Here is a 21,843-nt window from a genome sequence, read left to right on the forward strand (position 1 = left end):
CCGAGGTGCTGAGGTTTGCCTCAAAAGTGCTTTTTGCTAATGCTGCAGATGGTGGAAGAGATCAGTGTTTTCTGCCTGCAGACTGACTAAGTTTCAATCAACAATTTTGTTTGTGGACAGCAACAACAACTAGCATTTATATCGCACATTTATTGCAGTAAAATGTCCCAACATGCTTCATAGGAGCATTATCCAACAAAATTTGATGCCAAGCTACATGAAGAGATATTAAGACCGATGATCAACAGCTTGATCAAAGAGATGAGTTTTAAGCCGTGTCTTAAAGGAGAGTAGAGACATTTAGGGAGGAAATTCCAATGGTGGAGCCCAAGAATTTGGGGATGTGCATGAGGCCAGAATTGGAGGAGTGCAGAGATCCCAGAGGGATTTTGGGCTGGCGGAGGTAACCGTGATAGGGAGAGGCCATGGAGGGATTTGCAAACAAGGATGGAAAGGTTATCGAGGTGTTGGGGGACTGGGAGTCAGTGTATGTCAGTGAGCACACGAGTGATGGGTGAACAAGACTTGGTACGCGTTAGTATATGGGCAGCAGAGTTTTAGATGAGCTGAAGTTTACAGAATAAGATTAGTTTATAAAAACAGTTTTTGACGCCAAGTAGAAGACAGGACAGATGAATGAACAAGTGCAATTCAAAACAAATGAGCAAGATAGAATCGGAGCATTTGAGTCATGAGTGCAAACTTAATTTAACTTTTAATTGATTGTGCATCAGCTGGCAGCAGGCTTGCCTCTGAGTCAGCAAGTTCTGCATTCAAGTTCCACTGCAGGCTGATACCCTAGTGCAGTGCTGAGGAAGTGCTGCACTGTCGGAGATGCTGTCTTTCGGTTGAGAAAATAAGCCAAGGCCCTATCTGCGCTCTCAGGTGGATGTAGAAGATCCCATGGCACTATTTCAAAGAAAAGTAGGGGAGTTATCCCAAGTGTGCTGGCCAATACTTGCCCCTTAATCAACAGCCCAAAAACAGATTATCTGGTCATTATTCAATTGCTGTTTGTGGGAGCTTGCTGTGTGAAAATTGGATGTGGTATTTCCTACAGTACAACAGTGGCTCCACTTCAAAAGTACTTAATTGGTTGTAAAGCATTTTGAGATTTTTTGTGGTCTTGAAAGGTGCTATAGAGATGCAAGTATTTCTTTTTCTTTTAACAATGTGGGTATAAAGTTAAGCTGGTTTGTGGAGCTGTGTGTCTTCTTCTGGGTAAATCAACATTATTGAAAATCCAGTCCTCCTTTACTTCCCCACAAGCCACCTCCCACCTTACTTCATTCTAACCCTATCAGCATATCCTTTTATTCCTTTCTCCCTCATGTACTTATCTGGCTTCCCCATAGTACTTCATTGGCTGTAAATTGCTTTGGTATGTCCTAAAGTTGTGAAAGGCGCTATATAAATGCAAGTCGTTTTATTTTGTTTCTTATGCTAATTGTCATAACCACTCCACGTGATAACAAATTTCACAATCTAACTACCCTCTGGGTAAAGAAGTTTCTCTGGAATTCCTTATTGAATTTATTAGTGACTATCATATAGTTATGGCCCCTAGCCTTGGACTTCCCCACAAGTGGAAGTATCCTCTTTATATCCATCATATCAAACTAGTTCATAATTTTGAAGACCTTTATTAGGTCACCCTCAACCTTCTCTTTTTTTTTCTGGAGAAAAGAGCGCCAGCCTATTCAATTGTTCCTGAGCATTGTAAACTCTCGGATCTGGTATCATTCTTGTAAGTCTGATTTTATGAGTGCATACAATGTATTTCAAGGCCCACAAGTAGCATTTTCTTGGGGATCGAGGATGACTTGCTTCCACTCCGGTATAATTGATTCTGAGACGACTGATAAGTCCAACGCATGATCTGCAGACTCTGCCACATGAAGGGCAGGTGGTGCTTGAGGGCTCAGTTGGATGAGTAGTTTGGAGGTTTGTGTGCTTCCTCAGATGCCTCGACTTTGCCTCTGCATTTTCCCGAGGAAGTCCCTCGAGGTGTATGACACCTTCCTGAATGAACTTTCTCCATCTAGGATGATCACGAGCCAGGGACTCCCACAAGTTGACAGGGATGTTTGATTTCTTCAGGGATGCTTTGAAGACATCTCTAAAGTGTTTCCACTTTCCTCCTTGGAGTCTCCTGACGCGACCAAGTTCTAAGTAGAACTGCTGCTTCACCTGCAAAGAGGTTCTTGGCTTCTCCACCAGGAAGCATCGTGACTGGTTTGATGAAAACGATCAAGTAATACAGGACCTAGTTGAGTGTAAGTACAAAGCTTTCACAGACTGAAAACTTCACCACACATCCAAGGTAAAGCAGCAATGCTACAGGCTCCTGAAGGCAGTGGTGCAGCATAAAACCCGGGGCATTAAAAACAAATGGTGGGTAAAAAGAGCATGAGAGATCCAGCAAGTTGCAGACACCAATGACATGTGCAGTTTCTTCAGCGCGATCAAGGCAATCTTATGGCCCAAGCACTCGAGGCCCACCCTGCTGAGTGCCAGGCATGAAGGAGAGCTCATCACAGACAGGGAGGTAGTCAGTGTTCGCTGGAGGGAACATTTTGAAGAGCTCCTCAGCAGAGACTCTGTCTTTGACCTGAGTGTCCTCGACTCCATCCCTCAACACCCCGTCTGGCTCATTCTCGGTCCTACCCCAGTCCAGAGCGAGGTTCAAGAGCTGAAGAACAAGAAGACTTCTGGAGCAGATGGAATTCCTGCCAAAAATCCTGAAACATGGCAGGGATCCACTCCTGGCACGACTGCACAATCCCATATCCTTCATCTGGTACTGGAATGAGAAGTACTTGCCGGGGAGATGTCTGGGACGCTGTGATCGTGACTGTACCAATTGCGGCAACAATAGAAAAATCTCCCTGCTGTCTGCCACAGGGAAGACCATTGCAGGGATCCTCCTCAATTGCCTCCTCCCAGTGGCTGAAGAGCTCCTTCCGGAGTTGCAGTGCGGTTTTTGCCCATTGAGAGACATCACAGACAGGATTGTCACTGCACAGCAAATGCTGGTAACAATGCCAACCACTACATGGCCTTTTGCGACCTCACAAATGCCTTTGACTCTGTCAACTGCGAAGGCTTATGGAAGTTAAGGGGTTTAGCTATACAATATCAGCTGAAGAGATTACTGCAACTCAGCAAATTCAAATTTTGGCAAGTTAACTTGATTATGAAGGGGTTTGGTATGGTAGACGTAGAGAAGATGTTTCCAGTTCCAGTTGGCGAGACCAGAACTAGGGATCATAAAAATAAGAATGTCACCATTGCATTCAGTGAGGAATTCAAAAGAATCCGCTTTACCCAGAGAGCAGTTAGAATGTGGAACTCATTACCACAGGGAGTAGTTGAAGTGAATAGCATAGATGCATTCAAGCGGAAGTAGATATGTACGTGAGGGAGAAAGGTATAGAAGTATAATTTGATGAGGTTGGAGGCAGAGGGATAGGAGGCTTGTGCGGAGCATAAATATCACCATGGACCTGTTGGGCCGAATGGTCTGTTTCTGTGCTGTATATACTTGTTTCCTTCATCCACCTATCTAATCTAATCTTCAGTATTTCTAGATCAACCATGGTTATGTTATAGTTATACACTCTGGAAGTGAAGTATAAGGAAATGATATGCACACTGCTGATATTGACTAGGTCATATAGATAATACCAAGGACAGACAGTGTAAGAAGTACTCCAGATGAAAGCTACTTAAAGTGTGCGCCATCGCAGGAAGTTGTTTGTGCATTCTTACCCCAAGGCATAAATAATTATTTCTCATTTAAAATACTGTTATGACATCAGTTGGGACTGTTAACTTTAAAAATGGGTTCTGAACTCAACTACAACAACTAAAGTAAAAAAATCAACATTAACTAAACAGTACTTAGTAGGTAGCTAATACAGCAAATTGCAGAGAAGGGTATTGCCCATTAACTTATTAAAGAATACTTGAAAACCCAACACCACATTTATGCGTTACACAGTGTTCTGACTGAGTTAGTACCTTGGCAGTTAGAAGTCCCAAACTCCTCCCAGTTGCAATGGGTTGGATCTCCCAGGCCTTATCAAAAATCAGTGTCCTCTTCTCTCACTTCTTCCGAGCACATTCAGTTGGTCTTCTGTTAATAAGGTGGCCGTGTTGGTCTTATCTCCTCTGCAAACCTCAATTTTCGAATCAGGTTCAAGTCGTAGCAGCCTTTAGCTGTATCAGTGCTCTGTGAGCTGTTGATTTATCTCCTTCTTTTCTGAGACTGCCGCTGCTGGTTTTTGCGTCTTGTTTTCTTTCTTACAGCCTGTCAGACTTAGGAAAGCCAATTGAATTTATCCAGAATCAAAAGTCAATAGTCATTTGCCTTTTACAATTTCTCAGAGTCCATAAGTCTAGCCACAGCAAAACCATCTAGGCCTTCCTTTGTTTCTTGGTGTTCGCAACTGCCACTCGAATTTGCATTTTTATGGCCTCTGGTTCCCTGTTTATGATCTGGGAGAGCGAAACCTGTTGTCCTACAGTTATTACAACCTTGCACTCTGCTTTCAAAAGGGTCTTTGATTTGGGCTGCTTGTGTTCATGGTAACCAAGACTTGTTTCTGGGCAGACTTGGTGTGAGGTCACATGTCTCCTCCGAATTCTTTTTACCCTGCATTAAGAATCACAGTTTTTAAAACATAATCATACTGCAAAATCCAGTGTTTATAATAATTCACTTAACACGAAGCAAGTTTAAATATATGTAGTGCCCCCCCACACAGTTTTGTATACTCACTTTGTCTTCAGACTCTGAAGCTAAAAGGACAACTAAGAACTTAATTGAATTGCAACCACGGCTTCCATTTTTAAAATCCCAGAACCCTGCTATCTTAACTTAGATACATGAACATTTTCTGTGTTTAACTAGTTGCCAATCATTACATAAAAAAACACTTACTTTAACTGGCCATGCTTGGTGTCCATCTTGTCTGTTAGTACCACCCAAATATGTCTCAGAATATGGCCAGGAGGATGGGGTAAAGGTCCATCAATATAGGCAGCAAACAGCAGCAGGGACTGCAGTGAACAAGATTAGCCAGCTTCTGATGACCTACCTGCTCGGATAGCAGAGATTTTGTCTGGTTTGTGAAAAGCCTGAGCCTCAAGCTGTCTCCTCGGTTGACTGGGATACCGCACAGTCCTAGTGTGCATCGGATTCGAAGTGTTCATTTAGGTAAGAGAATATTTTCAACCGCCGACTAGATAGCACTGTTACGGACAGTCACAGTAAAGTGTTTACTGAGTTACCATGAATTTGCAAACAGGACAATATGGCTGTGCCCAACGGATACATCGAGAGGCCAGGAACATATGAGAGGACTCTGTAACCAACCAGCTCATATATTGAACGAATGGGCATATTTTTCAGAGCTAATAACATTTTTGAACTTGAACGTGATAGTGAAGAGGTGAAGACGCAGAATAAGGCAATTCTTGAGCACAGGAAGCAATTTTGCTAAAGGAGATGGCTTGGAAGTGTATGGCACGCTAACAAACCTTCTTGCTCCCAAGAAGGCAAAAGATGTTCCATTCAGAACTATCGTCACCAAGTTGGAGGAACACTTAAACCCTAAGCCGCCAGAGATAATGGAAATCTACAAATTTGGGACCAGAAATTAGCAACGTAGTGAAACAGTTGGTGAGTGCATTGTGGCACTGAAGAGTTTATCCCTAATTTGCAATTTTGGCACCTTCTTAGACTATGCTGTACGAGACAGATTTGTCTGTAGATTAGTCGATGAATGAATCCAATCGAAGTTACTAAACGCACACATTCTTACATTGGGCTAACTTGCAAAATTGCTCTTTCTATAGAGATGCCATCTAGAAATGCTGTGGAACTTTGTTGACTAGTACAGTTTCTGTCCACTGTCAGAAGACTTTTACCAAGCCTAAAGTGGAGAGACCTAGTCAGAAGAGTGCTGGTGATGGTGGTTTTGGTGTTTTTTTCCATCATTGTAAGGGCAACTACGTGGCACAAACATGTCAGTAAAGAAATGCCAAAAGCTTTAATTTGCAAAAGAAAGGCCAAATTGCAACTGCTTGCCGAGCGAAGGCCAAAGCAGGAAAAGAACTCATTCCAGTGGTAATGGAAAACAGCAATGTCACAAGGGTGGAGTTCACAATCTTGAAGTGAGTCCAAAGTGCCTAAGTAGAGAGAAGCTAGAGCTGTACAGCATGTATTCCACTAGTAATCACTCAAATGACAGATACTTGTGCAAAGCTGCTAGTAAATCAACAATACATCAACATGTGCATTGATACAGCTGCAGATTGCTCCATTATGAGTTGAGATACGCATGAGAGCAAATTCAGCAACATGCCTCTCATTGATAGCACAGTTCAATTGAAAACCTACTCTGATGAGGTGTTAGAAATGTGCAGACAAATGGAGTCCAATGTCCATATAAGGGCAAGTCCCTCAAGTTACCCATTGTTGTAGCAAGATATGTCAACAAACCAACGTCAGTGGGCAAAGATTGGGTTCATAAGCTGAAGTTGACTTGGAAAATGTGCTTCCAGTCTGAGAGACCAAGACGCTTCATCAGCGATTTGCATGGTTACGGGAACATTTTCGAGGATAGCTATGAAGATCTAATTGGTTTGAAAGCAAAACCAGTATATTGCAAGGCTAGGCCAGTCCCTTATGCTTTCAAAACCCAGGTTAAAGAGGAACTAAAGAAGCTGGAGAAAAACAGTGTGCTATTAAAAACTGATCACTGTGATTGGGAAACCCCAATTAAAGTAGTGCCCAAGTCAGACAACACTGGAAGTTTATGTGGGGACTAGAAAGTCACAGTCAAACAGGCAGTGGATGATGAGTGCTATCTACTACCAACCTCTAAAAATTTGCATGTGGGGTTAGTGGGATCCAAGCTATTCACTAAGTTGGATTTGTCCCATGCTTTTGCACAGCTCAATGTGGAACGAGAGAGTCAACAGTATTTCAAGATAAATACACACATGGGGTTATAGTCCTACACAAAGCTGCCCTATGGTGTGAATCTTCTCTGGAAATCTTTCAAGCAAGAATGGATACGTTTTTGTAAAGAGTACCGCATAGTTGATCATGACTGCAACAGAGGACGAGAATCTTCAAATGATGAAGTGTTGAAAAGGCTCTAAAAAGTTGAAGAAGAGCAAGTGTGCTTTCATGCATCTGAGGTCATGTACCTTGGCTTGAAAATCAATGAGAAAGGACTACAGCCAGTGAAAGTAGAGTGGGGCAATGGTCAGTGCCCCAAAGCCAAAAGATTAATCTAAGCTTAGATATTTTCTGGGCATTGTTCAATACTACTCATGATTTCTGCCTGAGTTTACAAAGGTGTTAGCTCCACTATATGAGTTGTTGAAGAAAGATGTGAAATGGGAATGGTCTAAAGCACAATAAGATGCTCGTGATGCATGCAAGAGAAGCTTGACCAGTGATGCACTACTCGTTCGTTATGACACCAATTGTGACCTGAAACGAGGATGTGATTCTTCAAACAATAGAATGGAGCAGTGATGGATGATGGCCAAGAGAAGCCCCTTGTATTTGTGTCGTGTATCCTAACCAAGTGGACGCAACCACGCGCAGATAGAAAACTTCTGAGTTTTCATGCGGCAAACCCAACAGTGTGTCATTAGCATTCTCCTTTGTACTGTGATATTCGATGTTGTAGTTGTATTGTGATTGAGAGAAGTACAGCCCAGCACTGTTTCCTTGATGCCAGCATTGTCGGTATTGCAGACTTTGATCCCAGAATCACTGTTAAGCGTTTATGATCTGTTACTAGTGTGAAGTTTCTACCCAACAAAAAACTGGTGAAACTTTTGATTCCAAGTACTTCCTTTTCTATCTGCGCGTGGTTGGGTCCACTCTTGTTCAGGATACACGACACAAATACAAGGGGCTTCTCTTGACCATCATCCATCACTGCTCCAATTCCATTTTTTGAAGAATCACATGCTAGTTTCAGGTCACAGTTTGTGTCGTAACGAACGAGTAGTGCATTGCTAATTGACCTCCAACAACCACAGCCATCTTCCTTTGTGCTAGGTATGACTCCAAACAGCAGAGAGTTTTCTCCCTGATTCCCATTGACTCCAGTTTTGCTGGAGAAATTGTCATGTGAACAGAGCTGCATTAAGTGGGGTCATAAAGTGGTGGTACCTAGTTCTTTGAGAAATAGAATTACGACAGAACTCCATATTGAACACACAGACATAGTCAGTATGGAATCCACAGCTAGAAGTTTTGTTTATTGGCTTGCTTGTTTATTGGTTAGTAAATGTACTATCTGCTAAAACTAGAAATAAGCCACCTAAAACTCCTCTGCCATCGTGGTCATGGTTGACCGGACCATTTCAAAGAGCTCGTAGACCTTTGTACTCATCGATAGCCACTCAAAGCAGAAACCGGAGTCAACCACATGAGTCAAAGCACCAATGCTGAATGGACAATAGCTGAGTTTCAGTCTATTTTTGCTTGTCGTGGACTACCAGAGGAGCTTATCTCAGATAATGGTCCTCAATTGCATTCTGCTCCATTCCAAAATTACATGAAGCAAAATGGTATCAAACATACCCTCACTCCTCCTTATCATCCAGCCTCAAATGGAGCAGCTGAAAGATCAATGAGGATAGTTAAAGACACACTCAAGAAACAAGTGCTGCATGGGTGTTCAAACTAAAATATGCAACAGCAGTTGGCTAATTTTCTGTTGAAGTATAGAACAACCGCACATTCCACTACAGGATATACACCTGCTGAGCTTTTGATGGAGAAGGTTAAGGATAAATTTGAGTCTGGTCCTACTTGACTGCTAAAGTTGAGCACAAACAGTTCAGACAGAAATGTCATGTTGATACAAACAAAAGAAGGCAGTTTCAAGCAGGATGAGCATGTTTGTGTTTTAAGTCCCCCTCACAAGTCACACAAGTGGGATTTGGGAAATGAGGTAGAAGTGTGTGGAATCAAAAGATACTTGGTTGCGATTGATGGTAAAGTGAGAAATGGCCATGTCGATCACATGATCCTGGCAAGGGATGAGCCAAAATGTGAGCTCATGCTAGAGTTTGTACCAGTTCAGACTTGAGTGTCTAAAGTACCAATTTTTTTTTTTAGAAAGGAACAAGGTCTTCTTGAAGTTCTGAGCCTAAACTAGGCCGTCCAAAGCCTGACTTGAAGCTAAAAGCTGCAAGGAGATCAGAAAGACGTTGCAAACCAGTTATTAAACTTGATTTGTAATTTTAGTTCATTGTAGAGAAACAGACATTACAATGCTTCCCCTTTCAAAAGAAAAGTATTTGAATAATATGCTAAAGATGTGATGACGCTGTGACGTAAATAGATCTGGCCATAGTTGGTGTCCATCTTGTTTATTAGTGCCACCCAAATATGTTACACTGCTGACTCAGATTGTGGGTTCAAGCCCCAATCCAGGACTTGCAAATATAATTTAGGCTGAAACTTTCAGTGAAGTACAAAGGGAGTGCTCTACTGTCAGAAGTGCCATCTTCAGATGCAGCATTAAACCAATGCCCCTATCTACACCCTCAGTTTGAGGTAAGAGATCACATGGCACAATGCAAAGAAAAATAGGAGTGTTCTCCTCATGTCCTGGCCAATATTTATCCCTGAACCAATAACACAGTTCTGATTACTTGAGGTGTGTAACAATTATTTCCTCCTGTGATGAACTGTCTGTTCGAGGTCAGGTCCTGTTCAGAGGAAATGGAATCATCATCCCTCGGGACTGAGATAAAAAAGAACACAGAAAATGCATTACAGCCAATTTTGAATTAAAGATGTTTGCACAAAGTCAGGGACATTATATAGTGACCTAACATGAATGCTGACATTTAAGTCTACCGTTGGGTTTTGCCTCTCTGGGTTAAGGAAAGGAAGACATAAGATGCCCTTAAAAAGAATCTATAGACTTCTGATGCATGTTATAGCTTTGTGTGAGGACACAACTGGGCTTGGCTATGATTGCCCCTCTTCTCAGTCCATCACACCCCCATCCCGCTCTACTACTTCTCAATTTTTGAGCGCTCTGCCAATATCACTGCTAAGTCTCGCATACAAATATGGCTGTTTGAGCCAGATTCAAACATGAATTAAAGTACCCAGCATGAGTTGCTGCCTTCAGGAGGGAGAAATTTGAAAATTAAATAACAAGGAAAAGCAGTACAAAAATAACTTTACATTTCTGGTTCACTGAAAAGAAAATGAAGGTATGGTGATTGGTGGGATGTCCAGAGGGCTGTATACACTGGGCCATGCAGGGGAGGGGTTCAAAACCATTTCCACAAAAAATGCCAGTATGCATCCTCATTGGCAACAGGTGAGGTCCCAGAGGACTGGAGAATAGCCAATGTTGTTCCTTTGTTTAAGAAGGGTAGCAAGGATAATCCAGGAAATTATAGGCTGGTGAGCCTTACGTCAGTGGTAGGGAAATTATTAGAGAGGATTCTTCAGAACAGGATTTACTCCCATTTGGAAACAAATGGACTTACTAGCGAGAGGCAGCATGGTTTTGTGAAGGGGAGGTCGTCCCTCACTAATTTGATTGAGTTTTTTGAGGAAGTGACAAAGATTATTGATGAAGGAAGGGCAGTGGATGTTATCGATATGGACTTCAGTAAAGCCTTTGACAAGGTCCCTCATGGCAGACTGATACAAAAGGTGAAGTCACATGGGATCAGAGGGGAGCTGGCAAGATGGATAGTGGTGCAGTGGTTAGCACCGCAGCCTCACATCTCCAGGGACCCGGGTTCGATTCTGGGTACTGCCTGTGTGGAGTTTGCAAGTTCTCCCTGTGTTTGCGTGGGTTTTCGCCGGGTGCTCCGGTTTCCTGCCACATCCAAAGACTTGCAGGTGATAGGTAAATTGGCCGTTGTAAATTGCCCCTAGTGTAGGGAGGTGATAGGGAATATGGGATTACTGTAGGGTTAGTATAAATGGGTGGTTGTTGGTTGGCACAGACTCGGTGGGCCGAAGGGCCTGTTTCAGCGCTGTATCTCTAAATAAATAAAAATAAAAAAGAGCTGGCTCGGTCATAGAAGACAGAGGGTAGCAGTGGAAGGGTGCTTTTCTGAATGGAGGGATGTGACTAGTGGTGTTCCGCAGGGATCAGCGCTGGGACCTTTGCTGTTTGTAGTATATATAAATGATTTGGAGGAAAATGTAGCTGGTCTGATTAATAAATTTGCGGATGACACAAAGGTTGGTGGAGTTGCGGACAGTGATGAGGATTGTCAGAGGATACAGCAGGATATAGATCGGTTGGAGACTTGGGCGGAGAAATGGCAGATGGAGTTTAATTCGGACAAATGTGAGCAAATGCATTTTGGAAGGTCTAATGCAGGTGGGAAGTATACAGTAAATGGCAGAACCCTTAGGAGTATTGACAGGCAGAGAGATCTGGGCATACAGGTCCACAGGTCACAAAGTGGCAACGCAGGTGGATAAGGTAGTCAAGAAGGCATACGGCATGCTTGCCTTCATCGGTCGGGGCATAGAGTATAAAAATAGGCAAGTCATGCTGCAGCTGTACAGAACATTAGTTAGGCCACACTTAGAATATTGCGTGCAATTCTGGTCGCCACACTACCAGAAGGACATGGCGGCTTTGGAGAGGGTACAGAAGAGGTTTACCAGGATGTTGCCTGGTCTGGAGAGCATTAGCTATGAGGAGAGGTTGGATAAACTCGGATTGTTTTCACTGGAACGACGGAGGTGGAGGGGCGACATGTTAGAGGTTTACAAAGTTATGAGCGGCATGGACAGAGTGGATAGTCAGAAGCTTTTTCCCAGGGTGGAAGAGTCAGTTACTAGGGGACATAGGTTTAAGGTGAGAGGGGCAAAGTTTAGAGGGGATGTGCGAGGCAAGTTTTTTACACAGAGGGTGGTGAGTGCCTGGAACTTGTTGCCGGGGGGAGGTGGTGGAAGCAGGTACCATAGAGACGTTTAAGAGTTATCTTGACAAATACATGAATAGGATGGGAATAGAGGGATACGGACCCCAGAAGTGCAGAAGATTTTAGTTTAGGCAGGCATCAAGATCGACGCAAGCTTGGAGGGCCGAATGGCCTGTTCCTGTGCTGTACTGTTCTTTGTTCTTTGTTAGTGGTGTTTGGCGAAATAGTGATGAAAAGCAAACTGATTACTGGTGTTGAAATATTTAAACAATTACTTCTGAGGTGCCATGGGCAATTTTCATTGAATTTCACAGACCAGTGTCCTTAAGAGCATCATTAGGAAAGGTAAATGGGACCAGAAATTAAGTTCTGAATTGTGACTCAAACAATTAGATATACACAAGCTCATGCATCCTTTTGTCTGTTCCGGCTGCTGCATAATTTTCAATGTGTATGGAATGTTTTCCACATCACCAAAACCTTGAGGCTACCTGTGCAGATCCCACTCCAGAAACTTGAGTGGAAAAATCTAGGCTGACACCTCAGTGCAGTACTGAAAGGGTGCTGCACTGTCTGAGGTTCCATCTTTCAGAAGAGGCATTAAACCAAGGTCCTGTCTGCGTTGTCATGCGAACATAAAAGATTGCATGGCACTATTTTGAAGAACAGGGGAGTTTTCCCCAGTGTCTTGGCTAGTATTTATCCCTCAAAACAACATCATAAAAACAGATTATTTGGTCATTATCACATTTCTGTTTATGGAAGCTTGCTGTGCACAAATTGACTCCTGCATTTCCTACGTTAAAACAGTGACTACACTGCCGTATAGTGCTTTGGGATGTTCTGAGGTCATGAAAGGTGCTATATAAATGAGAGTCTTTATTTCTTGCTGTTCCATCATGGGGAACGTTCGTGATGACAATTGACTAGTTTTACTAACAAACAAAATGGAAAAAGTTGGAGAAACCGAGTAGGTCAACCAGCTTCTGTGAAGAGATAAAGGTTTTGGTCTCGTAGCCTTCTGTAGAGTGGAAAAATAAGAGATTGACTCGTGTTAATGAACCAGTAAAGGGAGGGGGAGAATAATTTAACAGATCAGCTCATTTAAGTAATAGGTAGAAGGATTATATGAAAGATAGTGATTAACACAAAGGACAAGCGACAGCTAAGGGTATGAGAGGCCTAAAGAGAAAATGGGAAAGATGGAAAACATGAAGAACCTGGGAATCTGGCCAGCAATTTAAATGGAAGACACTTGTAAAGTACAGTGCATCTATCAGCTCTGCTTGATTCTACCAGTGCATTTTGGTTTGTATTTCAAATGCAATTCTTAGGTTCTCAACATTTTCCTTCATTTCCCATTCTCCTTGATGCTCCCATTTCAGCTATCTGTGCATTCCTTAATGTCTTTAGTGCATTCTATGACCTGACTGAGAGGATCTGTCTGTTACTCACTTTTCAGTGCTGAAGCAGGGTACGTGACTGGTCTGTTCCATGCACAGATACTGACTGACGCACTGTGCATTTTAAGCTTCATTTCTAAACCCGATTTGATAGACAAGCACTAATTTCTGCAGCCATATTTTCACCCTTGTGGCCTGAGTTTCCCTACCAAATAATATTAGAACATCAGATTGATTCGTTCTATGTACTTGCAGATTGGGACTGACTGAAACTCTCCCTCTGTACCATGTAGCCCATGGTTCCCTGAATGGGTACACCAAGCTCAATCAAATACAAAGGAACAGCATATCCAAGGCTCAAGAGATTTTCATTTCTTCTGGTTAAGGTTACCAATGTTATATTGGTATACGACCATAGGACCAGTTTTATATTCATGAGAAGTTTACTGATTTCCAGTGGTGTTGCACATCTTATGTTTTGTAAATTTGTACCCTTTATTGACTTGATAGTAAGGACAGTGACGATGAATATCTACTGCCTTTTGGTTTCATTTTGTCCCACTAGGATCGTGCTACATGATCATAATTTGAACTGTAAGTTGTCTCAGTATCTCGCCAGGAATTGCTGATTCACAATTCCTACGGGGCAGTGAAGACTGAATCAAATTGTCCTGGATTTGTGCATTTTCTTGCAGTAGAAGCCCATGTTTTTGGGGGTTGACTGCGGACAGAATTGGATTTGGCTGTGATGCAACTCTAGAGAATAGCCTGCTGGCATTCACACACATGGAAAATGGCGAGGGAAGTAGGACAGGAAGCCTGCATTGCGCAGGGAACTGCATCCAGCAGGAGCCAGTTCCTTCAGGAAAAAAAGGAGAAAGTTGGGGGGTGGGGCAACAAGTGTCTACTGGGTGCCTTTTAATGTGAAAAACAAATGAATATGAGTATAAAAGCAAAATACTGCAGATGCTGGAAATCTGAAACAAAAACAAAATGTGCTGGAAATATTCAGCAGGTCTGGCAGCATCTGTGGAGAGAGAAGCAAAATTAATGTTTCAGGTTTGTGACCCTTCAGAATTGGCAAAGGTTAGAAAACAGTTAGGTTTTAAGCAAGTGAAGGGGAGGGAGTAGGGGAGAGAACAAAGGGGAAGTTGTTCGATAGGGCAGGAGAGATTAAATAACAAAGCTGTCCTGGGACAAAGGCAAAGAATGTGTTAATGCTTGTGGTGAAAGACAAGTATTAGTCCAGTGAGACTGTTAGTAGCAGAATAATGAGCAGCTCCATGACTACGTGAAAAGCAGGCTCATGGTTAAAAAAATAAAATATTAAAAAAAGGCCAGTCATGCTCTGAAGTTGTTGAACTCAATGTTGTTCAGTCTGCAAGGTTGTAGAATGCTGAATCGAAAGATTAGGTGCTGCTCCTCGAGCTTGCGTTGATGTTCACTGGAACACTGGAGCAGGCCAAAGACAGAAATGTTGGCATGAGAACAGGGTGGAGTGTTGAAATGGCAAGCAACCGGAAGTTCGTGGTCATGCTTTTGGACTGAGTGGAGGTGTTCAGCAAAGCGGTCACCCAACCTGTGTTTGGTCTCCCCAATGTAGAGGAGACCACATTTTGAGCAGCGAATGCAGTATACTAAATTGAAAGAAGTGCAAGTAAATCACTGCTTCACCTGAAAGGAGTGTTTGGGGCCTTGGATAGTGAGGAGAGAGGAGGTAAAAGGGCAGGTATTACACTTCCTGCAATTGCATAGGAAGGTGCCGTGGGAAGGGGACGAGGTATCGGGGGTAATGGAGGAGTGAGTATGAGTATAGTTCTGTGATCGCTTTGGTCTAAGTCCATACAGACTACAAAGATTCATTTCATTATTCTCCATATTGAGGGACTTAACTGGAGAACACATTGCTTCAAAACGTTGGGAGGTATTGGCTCCTCCAGTTGTTTACATTAGCTACTTTTCTGCACAGCTCGTAATTCTCATTTTGTTTTAGTTGTCTATCCTCTAACCCCAGGTTCAATTCAGAAGATTTACGAGCTTCTACTTTTGCTTATCCTTGCTGTTTGTTTTAAAGAGGTATACTCTTAATGTTCAGCAAACCCCTCTCTGTGGCCATATCAATATTAAACTTGCAGGATATTTACAACTAAAACTTGGATTTTTATAGTAGTGCCTTTTAACAAGTAAAGTATCACAAGGTACTTGACAGGAGTGTTGGCAAACAAAATTGGACACCGAGCCACATGGGTTAAGCTTGGTCCCAGAGAAAGGTTTTGAGAGTTGTTTGAAGAAGCGTGAAAGGTAGAGAGGTGTAAGGAGGAAATTCCGGACCTCGGGGGCCTAGGCCGCTGAAGGCACCGTGCCACTTTAGTTCCAAATGTAATCCCAACTGTAACCAATCAAGGGGAGCTTGAAGATTAGGAGAAAAAAATCTTTGTACCCTAGCTTCGAGCTAGTGGTTTGTCTTGTTAACTGCTGTTGCTTTGTGTGCATAGACTATTGTTCTTCCTTCCTCAAGCAGTTGGACTACAGTTATATGACTGCAAAAGTTGTCTTCCATTGGAAAGTCTTTATTTCCTATGAAGCAAACTTGGCCTGGTGCATGACCTCAATGGGACAGCATGTAGCAGGGCAGACAAACTAGCCTTACACCATGGAGGTTTGCACCAAGAATAAAATGTTTCCCACAGTATGCTCCTGATCTGTGTAACAGTAACTGCCATTAACCTGTTTCCTGAGATCAACTTATCGTTTTAACATCTTGGCCTTTTCCAGAGTGAGGTTTCTTGAAGCAAAATAAGCTGTAGGGACGTGTGGATCCTTCTCACCACGTTGATGTGCGCTGTCCAAGTGCATTGAAAGCACAAGGTTGGCCACACAAATATATCTACATTCAGCAGCTTGATCATGCCTCAGAATAAGGAGTCTCAACTTTCTTTGAAATAAGTCTTGAATCTTTTCTGAAGTTTTTCGTCAATTGTATCTTCAAGACAAATAGGAGACAAGTATTTGACACCTGGATGGTGGTTGCATCTTCTAAGGAAAGCATGACAAATAGCTGGGTCTTCTGTATCTATTATGCACATGCTGTCACAGTGGTATCCTTATGTTTAGCAACAAAAATTTGCATTTATATAGCACCTCACTGTAGCAAAATATTCCAAGGGGCATAATCAAAAATAAATTAACATTTCAGAAGCTGACAAAACCTGTCTGAAACCTACAAATTAACCTTGATCATTGCCTTCAAAAGGAGCTGTAATTCAATTAGCTCAGAACAGGGCCATTCAAAATTTTATGGCTAGGCAAAGAATTCCTGTTACAATTTTACACAATGCCGCCAAAGTCATGCTTTCACTTTGCCTGTAGGCTAACGAGATAACAGGGACAAAGGAACCTTTTACAGAAATGGAACTTCTCTTTTCAAAAAAAAGTTTAATTTTTTTTCCAATTTTGCAGCAAAAGCTTGAGTGAAAATGTATAACATAAAATTGTAAATTGAAGTAGAATTATTCAATTTCTTTCATCACAAACTGATTTTGTTATATTGACTGTTTAGTCTGGGAGATAGAGAATTGCCATGACGCTGTCGGCAAAGATTAATAGAGGCAGATCTAACTTTATGCCTAAATTAATTCATTGTACATTGTCTAAGTTTAAAGCTGGTGGTGGAAAAGTCATAAGATGTGTGCTTGGCTTTATTGTTTTACTTCCAGAAAGAGTCCAGTATTAAGGTATCAATTAAAACTGGTGACTGAGTGAACTGCTCCCTCCTGTTGTTATAACGACAACAGCAACAGCATAGATTTATATAGCACCTTTAATGCAATCAAATATCCTAAGGAGCTTCACAGAACATTATAAAACAAAATACACTGAGCCACAAAGAGGTAGGTTTTAAGGAGCGTCTTAAAGGAGGAAAGCGAGGAGGAGAGGCAGAGAGATGTAGGGCGGGTATTTCAGAGCTCAAGGCCTTGGCAGCTGAAGGCGCAGCCACCAATGGTGGAGCGGCTAAAATCAGGACTGCTCAAGAGGCCAGAATTAGAGAAGCGGAGATATCTTAGAGGGTTGTGGGGGGTGGAGGGGATTACAGAGATAGGGAGGGGTGAGGCCATAGAGGGATTTGAAAGCAAACAAGAGAATTTTAACATCAGGACATTGCCTGACTGGGAGCCAATGGAGGCCAGTGAGCCCGGGGTGATGAGTGAATGGGACATGGTGTGAGTTAAGACACAGGCAGCAGAATTTTGGATGACCTCAAGTTTACGGAGAGCAGAATGTGAGAGACCAGCCAGGAATGCATTGGAATACTCAAGTGTAGAGGTAACAAAGGCATGAATGAGGGCTTCAGCAGCAGATGAGCAGAGACAGAGGTGAAGTTGGAGGATGTTGTGGAGATGGAAATAGGCGGTCTTACTGATAGCATGAATATGAGATTGAAAGCTCATCTCGGGGTTAAATGTGACAGCAAGGTTGCGAACAGACTGGTTTGATTGCAGACTGTTGGCAGGGAGAGGGATGGAGTTTGTAGCTAGGGAACAGAGTTTAGGGCAGGGTCAGAAAACAATCTGTCTCCATCTCTGGGGATAGGTTGTCCACCAATATCCATTATAAGCCCACCGACTCCCACAGCTACCTCGACTACACTTCTTCACACCCTACCTCCTGTAAGGACTCCATTCCATTCTCCCAGTTTCTCCGTCTCCGACGCATCTGCTCTGATGATGCTACCTTCCATGACGGTGCTTCTGATATGACCTCCTTTTTCCTCAACCGAGGATTTCCCCCCACTGTGGTTGACAGGGCCCTCAACCGTGTCCGACCCATTCCCCGCACCTCTACCCTCACCCCTTCCCCTCCCTCCCAGAACCGTGACAGGGTTCCCCTTGTCCTCACTTTTCATTCCACCAGCCTCCATATCCAAAGGATCATCCTCCGCCATTTTCGCCACCTCCAGCGTGATGCCACTACCAGTCGCATCTTCCCCTCATTTCCCCTGTCAGCATTCTGAAGGGATCGTTCCCTCCGCGACACCCTGGTCCACTCCTCCATTACCCCCACCACCTCGTCCCCGTCCCAGGGCACCTTCCCCTGCAATCGCAGGAGGTGTAATACCTGCCCATTTACCTCCTCTCTCCTCACTATCCCAGGCCCCAAACACTCCTTTCAGGTGAAGCAGCGATTTACTTGTACTTCTTTCAATGTAGTATACTGTATTCGCTGCTCACAGTGTGGTCTCCTCTACATTGGGGAGACCAAGCGCAGACTGGGTGACCGCTTTGCGGAACATCTCCACTCAGTCCGCAAGCAGGACCCTGAGCTTCCGGTTGCTTGCCATTTCAACACTCCCCACTGCTCTCATGCTCACATCTCTGTCCTGGGATTGCTGCAGTGTTCCAGTGAGCATCAACGCAAGCTCGAGGAACAGCATCTCATCTACCGATAATGCACACTACAGCCTGCCGGACTGGACATTGAGTTCAATAATTTCAGAGCATGACAGCCCCCCATTTTACTTTCATTTTTAGTTATTTTTTTCTTCCTTTTTTTTACATTCTTTTTTACATTTTTTACTATCTTTTTTTGCATTTATTTCATTTCATCTTAGTTTGTTCAGTTTGCTTACCCACTGTTTTTTTCAGGTTTTTTTTTCAGGTTTGCACTTGCTGCTGTTCAATATTCAGTGTATTTACACCTAATCTGTACTAATGCTTTGTCTTTCAACACACCATTAACATATTGTTTGCCTTTGCTCCGTGACCTTTTGGTCAGCTATGTGGCCTGGTCCAATCTGCACCTTCTCCTTTGTTATCTCTTCCCCCACCCCCACCTCACTTGTTTATAATCTGTGACTTTTCTAATATTTGTCAGTTCCGAAGAAGGGTCAGTGACCCGAAACGTTAACTCTGCTTCTCTTTCCACAGATGCTGCCAGACCTGCTGAGTGATTCCAGCATTTCTTGTTTTTATTTCAGAAAACAATGGCTGCAGTCTTCCCGATATTTAATTGGAGGATATTTCCGCTCAGTCAGTACTGTATGTCAGATAAGCAGTCTGATAATTTAGCAACAGTGGAGGAGTCGAGGGAGGTAGTGGTGAGCTGGAGCTGGGTGTCGTCAGCATTCATGTGAAAACTAACACTCTGTTTTCGGATGATGTCGCAGAAGATGAGAAATACTACGCTGTAACAATTCTGTGATTCTGTGATAGATAATTGAGTCTCTGTAAACTGAAGCTGATCCAAAGCTCTGCTGCCAGAATTGTATGCCACACCAAGTCCTCCTGCTCTTTGATTACCCTTGCTTGCCTACCTTGGCTCCCATGCCCAAAGTCTACAAGTTAAAATTCTCATTGTTGTGTTAAATTGCTTCATGACCTCACCCTTGCTTATCCCTGAAACCTCCTATCGGCCTACAATCTTCCCCCAGCTTTGGCCTCTTGTAATTGTCAATCACTTTACCCCACCATTGGCAACAGTGCCTTCAGTCATCCAGGTCATTTGCTCTGCAATTCTTTCCCTAAACCTCTCTGCCTCCTTAACCTCATCTCTCATCCTTTTAAGAACCTCCTTAACACCACCCTTTTTGACCAAATTTTTGGTCACCCCTCCCAATATCCCTTCCTTTGACTCAATCCCATGGATTTCCAACCTGACAAGCTAAAGTGAACGCCAGGGTTTTTGCTGAAGTTATAGCAGTGGAGTTTGAGAAACACTGGCAGTTTCTGCCATCAGTGTAGGTAAGCTTTCCCTATTCTGTATGTGTTTGTAAATAAATCTACTTATTTTGCAATCTGAGCCAGTTCAAGCGTGATGCCTTGAAGCATTCCGGAATGGCATCTTGATATCATCTGAAGTGACTTGGAGTGAAGTCAAGTTCAGGGTTTCGAGGGGATGTTGGAGGTGCAGCTACAGTGTTACAAGAGGGAATAGTTCATTTTAAAATGTCCCAGAATTACGACTTGTTGGGAAATAAGCATGTTTAGATAATGAGTTCAAAATGATGCGGATTACCCAAATTGATTTTTCTTACGGCAAAAGAAACCTAAGTAGACCAGAATTCCAGCAGAGACTTGTTTCAAAGTTTTGCTTTCGATCGCATTGCCAATGGAACATAGGCAAATGTATTTATTTTGATTCCAGCTTTTCTGTTCTGTGTGAATGATGGCACACTAGGTTAGTGGTCAAGTTTTACCTTTTACATTTTGGCACAGTTTAATAACATAGGATCTGCTTTGGTGAATGCATATTTTTTTGTTACATGTTTATAGTTCCAGTTTTGAGCAAAATGCAACAAGCAGAAAATTTTCAACTGGCAAGCGTTATATTTTGAAAATCTTCATCCATTTGAGGCAACAGTGTTGGTGCGTTGCAGTTGGATTGGCTGATTTTTAAATATCGCAGTGCCTCCTCAGGTGGCTCAGTGTCGTGTAGAACTATACAGATTAGGAAGTGTCGATCTTTGATCACTAGTCTATAATCAGTTAGCTGACCTTGACTGGAGTGTCAGTTGGAGCATTAAAATTGACCACAGCGTGCCCGAGCTAGGGAAGCAAAAAAAATCAGCGAGTCCCTACTCGTGATAGCTTTCCAACAACCCTGATATCTGGTAGTTGGGCAAGGAAGCGACCAGGCTCAGCTGTAATTTGTTTTCTCTCCCAACACTCATTGTTGAGTCTCACATATGAAAAATGGCCACTTGTATGAGATGCTGGAGGGTTGTTGCTTATCCATGACTGATACGGATGGAACAGTGTTCCAGAACAGTCAATACTTTCATGAGAAAAGAGGAGGGAAGAGAATTGGAAGCAACTTTTTTTTAAAAAAAAAGAATATTTCTGGGATCAGAAAATTTTTAACTTGACCATTATGAGGGCTGTAGCTCTTAAAAGTGTTGCGGAAGTTCAGAACTGAAAATAAGCGACAAAAAATATATCTTGGTTAAGGGCACCTAACAACGTGGCAGCTGGAGAACTACCACCAGCATCATCTTATTACAGGAGTTGAGTATTGCCATTTGTTCTTGCTCTTGTCTAATGGTTTTTATTTAACATTTTGAGTTGCTGGGAAAGAATTAGCTACATTATTGAATGATGCATTGTGTAACTAACCACTCCGATTCTTGCACAGGCTATTAATTTTGGAAGATATCGTCTTCAGTATTATTATGTTAACACATTGAGCTGAATTTTATCCAGCCAGCAGGAGCGGGATTGGAGGTGTGGAGGGGACTGAAAATTTGGGAGGGGTCGCAGTCGTTGTGAAGCTGGTTCAGGACTTTGTCTGTGGCGGGGAAGGTCCAAGGCAGCGTTGCAGTCCCGCCCTGTTGTAGCGGTGATTTAAATTGCTGACCAAGTGCTTAACCTGCATTTGCATGGACCTCACTCTGATTTGATGAAGGGTTTTGAATTTAATCATAGGCACACAGGGATCACATGCCTTCTGATCCCCACCCAGTTAAAGGTGGCAGTACCGAGGCAAGGCCTCA

At 42.9% G+C, this 21,843-nt stretch overlaps 1 protein-coding gene across 4 annotated transcripts in view; it reads left to right on the forward strand.

Moving 5' to 3' along the window:
• eda (ectodysplasin A) overlaps positions 1 to 21,843 on the forward strand; it is a 301,068-nt gene that overhangs the window by 59,069 nt on the left and 220,156 nt on the right. The gene's annotated exons all lie outside the window — the stretch shown is intronic.

The sequence above is a fragment of the Heterodontus francisci genome, chromosome 15 (assembly GCF_036365525.1).
Source record: "Heterodontus francisci isolate sHetFra1 chromosome 15, sHetFra1.hap1, whole genome shotgun sequence".
Taxonomy (NCBI): Eukaryota; Metazoa; Chordata; class Chondrichthyes; order Heterodontiformes; family Heterodontidae; genus Heterodontus; species Heterodontus francisci.